Source organism: Cupressus sempervirens, chromosome 2 (genome assembly GCF_028749045.1).
Source record: "Cupressus sempervirens isolate cs-2001-9-10 chromosome 2, ASM2874904v1, whole genome shotgun sequence".
Taxonomy (NCBI): Eukaryota; Viridiplantae; Streptophyta; class Pinopsida; order Cupressales; family Cupressaceae; genus Cupressus; species Cupressus sempervirens.
Genome location: NC_143119.1, coordinates 124677721 through 124688319, shown reverse-complemented (window position 1 = coordinate 124688319; position 10599 = coordinate 124677721). Strand labels below are relative to the sequence as shown.

The following is a 10599-nucleotide window of genomic DNA, read 5'->3' as shown; positions in this document are numbered from 1 at the left end:
ACCAAATAGAGCCTTAATAAATAATGTTGTAATGGTGGTTTTAGCTTGTGTTTAGTACTAGATCATTACATGTCTTTGAGGTCTATAGTAGAACTCAATTTTATCAGTTTGGCAAGCTTGTAAAAACTTTGTCTGTCAGCTCTTTAGTTCATAGATTTTGGTCCATCAACACTGAGAATTAGAAAGCTTATGAGAGTAGTTTTAGCAATTAGGTTTGTATTAGGAAGGCTTCCTCTGGTAAGCTTTGTCTATTGGTCATTTTTTTAGGTGGTTTATTTTGAATTCTGAACTTAATTATTTTGAATTCTAGAAAATAATTAAATATCCAAACAATCTAGTTGATTAGTAAATAGTGAAATTGAATTTGAGAGTCAAGATTGATAATTTTCAAGGAAGTATAGAAGGCATATAAGTTTTATTAAATTAAAGAAGAAATATCTAATTTTAGGAAGTTTCTTGGAAGCAAAAAAATAACTACAAGACATAGTAATGAATGAGGTATTTTCAATCTACCATCTATGAAAAAAATTGGTGTGTTTCACCAATAACAAGTAATCCAAAACTTCTAGGGGGGAGCACATTTAGGTTTGTTTAACTAGGCCACCCACAACATAGCATAATTATTAGAACAATAACAAATCATGGGAACAGGGAGAGAAAATGGGTTGTCTTGAGCATGATGGTGGTCTTGAGCATGATGATGGTTGTGATGAGCGTGATGAATGTGTCTTGAGAGAAAAAAAATTACTACACCAGATGCTTTCATATACAAAATTCAGAAAAACCCCAACTTAGTCCTATTGTCACTACTTGATACTCAAACCCAAGCTTTCTCCTCAGCCTAAATAATCCAAGGATTTCAGGTACTCTATGAACCTCTAGAGCAGAATTTTGTGACACCTAAATGCTGAATGAATCTCAAAAACAAAATGTGAAAATTTGAGGAAGCCTAGATAAGTAACGAATCCTTATGACCAAATGCTGAATGCAGGGCCATATGAAGATTGAATTGAAAAACCCCAATTCACCAAAAATTCTTGCCGATGAGTGAACCTTTGTAACAAAGTGATGCCCACATGAGCAATCAAAGAATTGAAGCTCTCACAAGGAAGCTATATTAGAGAACTCATGGTGTGTTGACACATTAGTAGTGGTAGGCCCGCAATAACTTAACTCTACCATTCAAAAAAAAAAATGTCTATTGCTAGAGGCAAGGCCCACAAAATTTTTGTTAAATTTTGGTTGCAAAGACTTCAAAGAACATGCTACATGACACAGTCAAGGTATCAGGCAAAAAGAGTGCTAAGTTTCATGAAGAAGAAAAAAGAGTTATCCAATTTTCCACATCATCTTAGATCTGGTAGCATTCAAACATTAAGGCAGATGTATTAATGTTTTTCAAATATAGAAAATCCTACTAACAAAGTTTTGAGCATGGTCAAATTTGAAAGGGGTTTAACAGCACTAGAGTAGTAAGGATTTAGTATTGAAATCTCCTTCATAAAACTTAGCATTAGATAGTATGTAGAATTAACCCTAATAATCTAATTCTAATCCATTCCCAATTTATTTAGGCACTATTGTAAGCATCAAAGTTAAGGTCTTTTATACATACATATTGAGCGTATGCACAAATGTGGTCCAGACTTCAATATCTGACCAAAAATCTTAAGTTTATTATATCAACTTCTTATGACATTATAAGTCATAATTAACATAGCTATCTTGTTTTTGAGGAATTGATTTAAAATGAAAAATAAATCCCAGTTCAAATTGATAGAAACAGAGAGGGAGAAAAAACATGTAGCATTGTTGTAATAGCCAAAATATGTAGGCAATTAGAGAAATTTAAAAGTTATAACTAGACCCTTTATTATAGTTGTACATCACATCTATTTTGACAATTTGATTAAGCACACTTGAAGAATAATTATATTATATATCTTTTCATATATGCCTAACTAGATTCTTGAGTTTTTCCAACTGATTTTGAGTTGGGGCTATAGGACATTGTTAGAATCTGCTAAGAATTATAAGTCACAACACATGACAACTATTAAAAATATAAATCTATAGATGACTTATCTTTAAGAAATAGTGAATAAACCAATCTTTTTTGTTACCCCTTTCTATCTATGATACATGTGGAAGGTCTAAGAAGCATCAATATTTTTTTTTAATGAAGAGGCTGCTTGTTTTAATCATATCAGTTCAACCTACCAAAAAAATGATACATCTATTTGCAATTTTATAAATAGAATTTTTTTTCTTATTTTCTTTGGTAGTTTTAAAATAAAAAAATTTGAAAATCGTATGTCTTAGATAATTGAACATAATTATAAATTGTTGAAGTAGTTGCTGGTGCTCATGAGTAAAAGAATATTTATCTTCCAAGGTTTGAGAAAAGAAAAACCCACATGCTGGAGGGTGTGACAGTTTTAGAAATAAGGATTCAACTAGAAGACGGTGACTTGGGTCTGTGACAGTCCTAAATTTTGTAGTTGGTTTCATATTTGATTCTGCATACTTCCCTACCAAACTAGCATTGTAACTAAATGCCACAAATTGCCTTAGCAAAGTACGGCAAAATTGCCTTAGCGTTGCAATTTTTTCACTGGACAACCCAACAAAACCCTAGTCTTGAACACACCTCTCGGGCATACAAAAGGATGCTCCACATGTTGGTCAGAATGAGGGCTTTTGATAAAGCTTGCGAGTTGCTGGAGGAAATGTCTTTAAAAAAAAATTTACCCTTAAAGCCCTTAGCATTGTTTTGTCTGCATATGTATGAAGGAAATCATAGAGAAAATCAAGCGGTGCCCATGTACTTTCTTCATTAACTTAGTATATGCACAAACTAACTATTCAACAATACCCAACAATGATGAACTGACCCAACACAGAAATGTTCAATAATAATAAATAATAATGATAATGAAGGGAGGAGCATGTGATATTGTAGAAGCATAATGGAATGGTCATCTGTGACCATTTCAAATCACTTGCGACCATTTCAAATCCACCAGAAATACCTCTTGCGACCGTTTCAAATCCACTTCCTACGACCATTTCAAAGCCACCACTGTCAAACAAACAAAAAACGACACGAAACGAACAAAGCAGAACAAATAACGAAAAAAACCAAACGAAAACCTTGCCTCTAGCTTTGAGCAATAGAATAAAATCGACGAACAAGAAAGAATGTGGTTGAGCGCCAAAAGATGAGCGGGCTTCACGGATGGACCCGAAATTTTGTAGTTTTGTAGGAAATAGAAATGTGGGATTGGAATAAGTATTCCAATTCTACCTTTTTGGGTGGAATTGAAATACTCTTTTTCTGGTACAAAATGGCATACGTATTCCAATCGTATGTTTATTCCATATTTCTACCTGCCTTACGCAAACAGAGAATTCGATAATTTTAAGAATAGACATATGCCTATTCCAGTCCTATTCCGCTTGCCAAACGGACCCTAAATCAAGATCCAAATACAAGGATTCAAAACACACTTTCAAAAACTCCGAAAGCAAATGGACTAGAACATGAAGAATATCCATGGCACTGCGTCGCCCAACTTCAAGGACAGGACTCCGTCCCGACGGAGAGTACAACCGGCACACTGGCACCTTATTTTATTGACAGAAACAGAAACCATGCGGGTTTCAAGATATGGAAGTGAAGTTGAAGTTGGAGCACGTGGTCTGCACACCGAGCAAGGTGTTGGAGAATCCAAGGCGAGAATTGGCCAAGTCGAAGTGCAAGAGATTATCTTGCATCTGGTGCCCTCCGATCATTATGGTAGAAATGTTATCCTCGTCCTTCCCTCCATCAACGAATCCAAGACACAAAACTCCCTCGCTCACCCGCACCATGGAATTCGCTCCCATTATTCTCCACATCATCTTACTGTTGTGCAGTATGAGATCAATCGTTGGTACACCCGGCCCAACTCTGGTGGTCCTCACGGTGCTCGCATCGAAGCAGGCGTCAAACGGTGTCACAGCACCCACGTGGGAGATGTTCATCGCCTCCGCTTCCTTCACAAATGCGTCACGGATCACTCTGTACATAGATCTCGCAACAGTGGCGTACGTGACCGCGGTGGTGAGTTCCGTGCCGCTTATGTTGATCTTCAATTTGGTGGAGTTGATGGCGATAGTCTTTTCACCCACTCGTATGGCTGTAACAGGAATGAAATACAGTTCTGGAGTAAGGTTAGGCTTTTTGAGCAGAGCGGTGAAAGTGAGGCTCTGAGAAACGTCTTTATTCCTGGGAAGAAAGGCGTAGGGCAGCTTGCCAATGAAGAGGACACCTGGTGCGGTAGAGGAGGGGAGACAGATGGCGAATGTGCGAGGGAAAATAAAGGAGGTGGACAACTGAGAGGGGAGACCCTCGTGAGTTCTGCCGAGTGCAGCCTGATAAAAAATAAGAGATCTAAGATTTACTAAGATCTGAAGTAAGCACAAATACTTGGCAATGGAAAAAACAGAAATAAACACTTAAGAGAGAAGCAAATTTTATTCATCAAAACTAATTGCTACAGGGCTATGCAATGGCCTCTATATATAGAGAGCCCATGAGATGAGAAGATGATTCTAGAAGATAAGGTGATAAGGTTGTATGACCTAGTATCAAGGAGGACATTCATATCTTCTTAGGATAATGTTGTATGACCTAGTTTCATGGAGGACATTCCTATCTTGTTACCAATTTAATAGGAAATGTGTGGCATACTTGCTGTTTGGTTATAACAGCATGACTGTTGACTATTTCTAACATCCTCCCTTAATTTCTACCACTAATGATAATGTATGGGAGAAATTACAATAAAAAATATAGATAGAATAGGTCTTGGCATTAAGCCTTGTTAGGTACTTATTTACAAAAAAAGAAAGAGAGGGGAACATGATATGACTATCCCCCCTTAATGTTCACCTCAATCATACCTAGCATGCCTCGTAGTTTCAAAAATTTGGCCTCAAGCATACTTTTAGTAAATATATCTGCTACTTGGTCTTCACTTGGACAAAAGAGAAGGTAACAAAATTTGCTTGAACAAGATCCCGAATATAGTGAACATCAATCTCAATGTGTTTTGTTTTAGCATGAAAAACAAGATTATTTGCAACTTGAATAGCACTTTGATTATCACAATACAAAGGAGTAGCTGAACTTTGTGCAAAACCAAGCTCAAATAAAAGGTTGCGAATCCAAACTGCTTCCTTTCCAGCTTCTTTTGTTGCTCTATATTCTGCTTCACATGAGGACAATGATGTAGTAGTTTGTTTTTTGCTGCTCCATGTAATTGGACCTGACCCGAGCTGAAAAATATAACCACCAGTAGATTTCCTATCATCTATGTCACCTCCCTAGTCTGAATATGTGAAGCCAGTCAAAGAAATTGAAGACTTGTAACTATAATGAATGCCATAGTAAATGGTGCCACGAATGTATCGTAAAATTCTTTTGGCAGCCAACCAATGAGTTTCTTTTGGTTCCTGCATAAATCTAGATACCAAATTGACTGCAAAACAAATGTCTGGTCTAGACTGTGTTAGATAAACCAAGCTACCAACAAGCTGTCTATATAAAGTAGCATCCACCTTTTTGAAAATACATTCTTTAGTAAGCTTAATTTCAGATTGAAAAGGAGTAGGGGCTGGCTTACATTCAAGCATGTTAAATTTATCTAAAAGATCCAAAGCATATTTTGCTTGAGAGATAAATAACCCATCATGAAGTCTACTAATTTGCAAGCCAAGAAAATAATTTAGCTTACCCAAATCACTCATATGAAATGCCCCTTTAAGATCTGATTTGAAATCACTAATTAACCCAATATTTGGTCCAGCTATGAGTAAATCATCCACATAAATTGCAACAAGAATAATTTCATTTTGCACTCTCTTCACATAAAGATTTGGATTTGATTTGCATTTTTTAAACCCATGAAGCTGAAAATACCTATCAATCTTCTCATTCCATGCTCTTGGTGCTTGTTTAAGCCCATAAAGTGACTTATTTAATCTACAAACAAGATTCGGATGTTGCTGATCTACAAAACCTGGTGGTTGATTCATATATATTTCTTCATATAAATCTCCATTTAAGAAAGCATTTTTTACATCCATTTGATGAATATGCCACCCAAGACTTGCAGCCAAAGAAAGAATAATTCTAACTGTATTCATTTTAATGACAGGAGCAAAAGTTTCTTCATAATCAACACCCTCTTTTTGATTAAATCCCTTAGCAACCAATCTAGCTTTAAATTTTTCTATAGCACCATCTAATTTAAATTTTGTTTTATAAACCTATTTGCAACCAATGACATTCTTACCTTTGGGAGGTTGCACAAGTTGCCAGGTTTTATTTTTCACCAAAGCATCATATTCTTCTTCCATAGCTTGCTCCCATTCTTTCTTCCCTCTAGCTTCCTCATATGATCTTGGGTCATTTACTTGTAATACTTTGGCCATGAGAGCACTACCATTCCTTCCTTGGATCTTTGAGCCTTGCCTATATATTTCTTCAACAGTCCTTGTCTTTTGGCTAGCTGAAAAGTTATCTTCTTCATCATTACTACCTACAGAAAATGTCTGATTACAAGCATTAGTTGTGTTTTTTTCACTAGTATTTTCATCATTTTTAGAAGTGCACAACTCATCCTCATCAATGTAGTCTCCATTTCCTCCTAAAATATCTGAAAAATGAGAAGCATTTGTTGTTCTAGAGTGAGGAGTGGCTATAAGTTGTGAATGCTCATCAAACTTCACATCTCTACTAACAAAGACCTTGTTTGTTGTTAAATCATATAACATATAAGCCTTTGATTCTTCACTATAACCCATAAACAAACACTTATGACTCTTTGGTTCTAACTTTTCCCTTTGTGCATCAGGAATGTGTGCCCAAGCAATACACCCAAATACTTTAAAATATCCAATGTGAGGTTTCTTACCACTCCATGCTTCTTCAAGGGTGACATTTGTGAGAGCTTTGGTGGGGATTCTATTTATAATATGTGCAACACAAGAAATAGCCAAACTCCAAAATTTACTATGCAAACTTTTAAAATGCAACATACAATGAGCCATTTCTAAAAGAGTTCTATTCATTCGTTCAGCCACCCCATTTTGTTGAGGAGTATAAGGAACTATTCTTTGCACCTTAATACCATAATTTTCACAAAATGACTCAAAAGCATAATTGCAATATTCACCTCCATTATCTATCCTTAAACATTTAATTGTTTTACCACTTTGATTTTCAATTAATGCCTTAAACTTTTGAAATAATTCAAACACTTCTTTTTTCCTTTCAAGAAAATAAACCCATACTCTCTTGCTATAATCATCAATAAAAGTGAGAAGGTACCTAGCACCTGAAAGTGAAGGATATCTTGGTTCACATAAATCACTATGAATAAGTTGCAATGGATGATTAGCTCTCCATGCTTTACTTGAATCAAAAGGATCTCGATGATGTTTTCCTAACACACATCTTTCACACACACCTTCACAAGCTAAAATTTTTGTTAATCCTCTAACCATATCCATTCTAACCATATCTTGTAATTTTCTATAATTTAAATGTCCAAGTCTAGCATGCCAAAGTTGTGACATATAATCAGTCTGGGCAATAAAAGCATGAGAGAGTGTATATTTATCATCAAGAAACTCCACAAATTTAAATAGATTCTCTTCATGATCAACTCTACCAATAGCAATTATATTGCTTGGGTCTTTTCTATCTCTAACAATAACTTGATCAGCATTGACAACAAACTTATATCCAGCTTGAAATATTTTGTATACTAAAATAAGATTCACCCCCAATCCTTTAACCAATAAAACATTTTTCAAAGACCCATGTGTTACATTAACAGTTCCTGTTCCTAAAATTGGAAGTTTCATTTTATTGCCAATAGAAATTTCTTGATCTGAATTCTTTCCTTCATAAAAATCAATAAACAAAGATCTATTCCCAATCATGTGAGATGATGCCCCTGAATTTAAAATCCATTCTTTATTAAAATCTGAAGCAAAGTATCCCCCTTTAACACTAGATTTACTTTTGGGTGTAGCAATTACCTCCTCATTTGATTTTCCTTGCCTTTTTAGAGAGATAGCTATGAAACTATGATTATCCTTCTTTCCATCCTTAAACCTTTCTTGCTTGGGCTTATATTGGTGCCTTTTATTGTCCCTCTTCTTCAAACAAAACTTCTCCATGTGATTCTCACCTCCACAATACCTACAAATAAAAGGCTTTCTTCCAGCTTGCTTTTCTGTACCATCATTTCTAGAGAAATGATTAGAACCTTCATGATTTTGAAATTTATTATTTCCTCTCCAATTCTTTTTTCCATCATTTCTAAAAAATTTACTTTTGGCTGTATATGCATAATTCTTCTTAATATGCCCTTCTTTAATAAGCCGAACTTCTTCATCTAAAACAAATTTGCAAAATTGATCAAAAGTTTGCTGGGGGGTATTGGGATTTAGTTGAAGAACCCTTTTCCTTGATTCCATAAAAACTTTATATGGCTGGGGAAGCTTACTTTCAACCATTGCAATCAACTGAAAATCCTTTTTTGCATATTCAACACCTATTTTTTTTAGCTGAGTATTTAAAAAATTAACTTCATTGAAGTAATCAGACATTTTTTCAAAATAAGATGGATCTAAATTCATCAAATTTTCTTCTATACTAAACGTGCTAGCCATGTCTACATCTTTATAATCTTTTTCTAAGGTCTCCCACAGCTCTATTGGGTTATCAATATCAACAAATCTTCTATTTAGATTGGGGCTCAAAGCTTTACCAATAATACTTCTAGCTTGCTCCAACTTGCATTTCCACAACTCCTTTTCTTTATCAGTTTGTTAAGGTTCCCCAATTTCTTTATTTACTATCCTCCATAAAGCCTTCTCTCTTAGAGCATTCTTGACTACAATCTTCCAATCTGCAAAACCACTTCCATCAAAGATAGGCAAAACTTCATTTGAAGAAACCATGTTAGCAAAAAGATCAATTTCAAACAAATCTAGCAATACTCTAGCAGCATAACAGCCCTGCAACCAAATATCACTCCAAAAAAAAAAATCAGCCCTGCAAACAAACCATTTTCAGCACACTATTTGCCTGCAGCAAAACCCTCTAGCAATATTTCTAGCTGAATTTCTAAATAAATCTCCAGCTGAACTTGGCTAAACCTGGCTCTGATACCATGATAAAAATAAGAGATCTAAGATTCACTAAGATCTGAAATAAGCACAAATACTTGGCAATGGAAAAAATAGAAATAAACACTTAGAGAAGCAAATTTTATTCATCAAAATTAATTGCTACAAGGCTATGCAATGGCCTCTATATATAGAGAGCCCATGAGATGAGAAGATGATTCTAGAAGATAAGGTGATAAGGTTGTATGACCTAGTATCAAGGAGGACATTCATATCTTCTTAGGATAATGTTGTATAACCTAGTTTCATAGAGGACATTCCTATCTTGTTACCAATTTAATAGGAAATGTGTGGCATACTTGCTATTTGGTTATAACAGCATGACTGTTGACTATTTCTAACACAGCCAAACCAGTGACTCCTCGGGGAAGTCCTTCGAATAAAGGCTTCCTCGGCACAGGCGAAGGTGAAGAGGGGCACTTTGAATAGGTTTATTCCATGGGTGTTGGAAGACAGCGCCAAAGCATCTTGCCTCAACACACCGTCTGTGCCAGTTAGAATGAAGGGGTTCCAAACGGTTACGCCGCATGTGTTGTTATTGCATCCATGTGTTTTTATTGATGAAAAAACCACTGAGTTACAACAAGCAGGTCGAAAGGTTGAGGAGATGTACTGCGAGCCGCCTCCACATTGTACCCACACCCGATCTCCGCTAAGATCTACCACCACACGTTTCTTCTTCAGCGGCGTCCCTTCCTCGACTTCAGTCGTATAGTGCAAAGTTTTTGAGTCCCGGGTGACTTTCATCACAATACTACTTGGTCATTTAGATGTCGTTGCTCCGTCTGAGAATGATGTACAGATTATAAAAGCCAAGAGGAACACAAGGACGGAAGCTAGTCCCATCGACATGTTGTTGCTGGATTCAAAATCTTTCAAGTGATGAGAAGAAGAGACGGGTACGAATGTTAGAGGGCATGGTATAAATAGGATTATATTAAGCTGGGACGTATACTATTTCAGGCACCATTGTCGAGCTTTAATTTGTTTATTTCATCTCTCCTAGTTCCTATAAAGCACACCCACTCTCGCAACGTGGGACCATTATTGGAACATTTGGATATTTCAGTTTATTTACGAAAGATTCGGACCTGTATAAGCCTCCTTTATGATATATTAAAGTGTAGTTACCTGTATTTTACATGAGCTTTGCATGATCTCTGCTTGAGACATTGCAATATTTTATTAAATTCTCTTTTCCCCATGCCTTATTTACCAAATCGAGTAAGCTTATTTAATTGTTCCACTTGCAAAAGTTCAAGTGGCTTCATGGATTTTGCATCATTTGGCTACACAAGTGAGTTATTCCCATATATTATATATTTCTGTTTCCAATTTTGCCAGTGTCTG

At 35.8% G+C, this 10599-nt stretch overlaps 1 pseudogene; it reads right to left on the bottom strand.

Moving 5' to 3' along the window:
- Positions 1-3478: 3478 nt before the first annotated feature.
- Positions 3479-10101, bottom strand: LOC149571343 (putative aspartic proteinase GIP2 pseudogene; annotated as a pseudogene).
- Between the last annotated feature and the right edge of the window lie 498 nt (positions 10102-10599).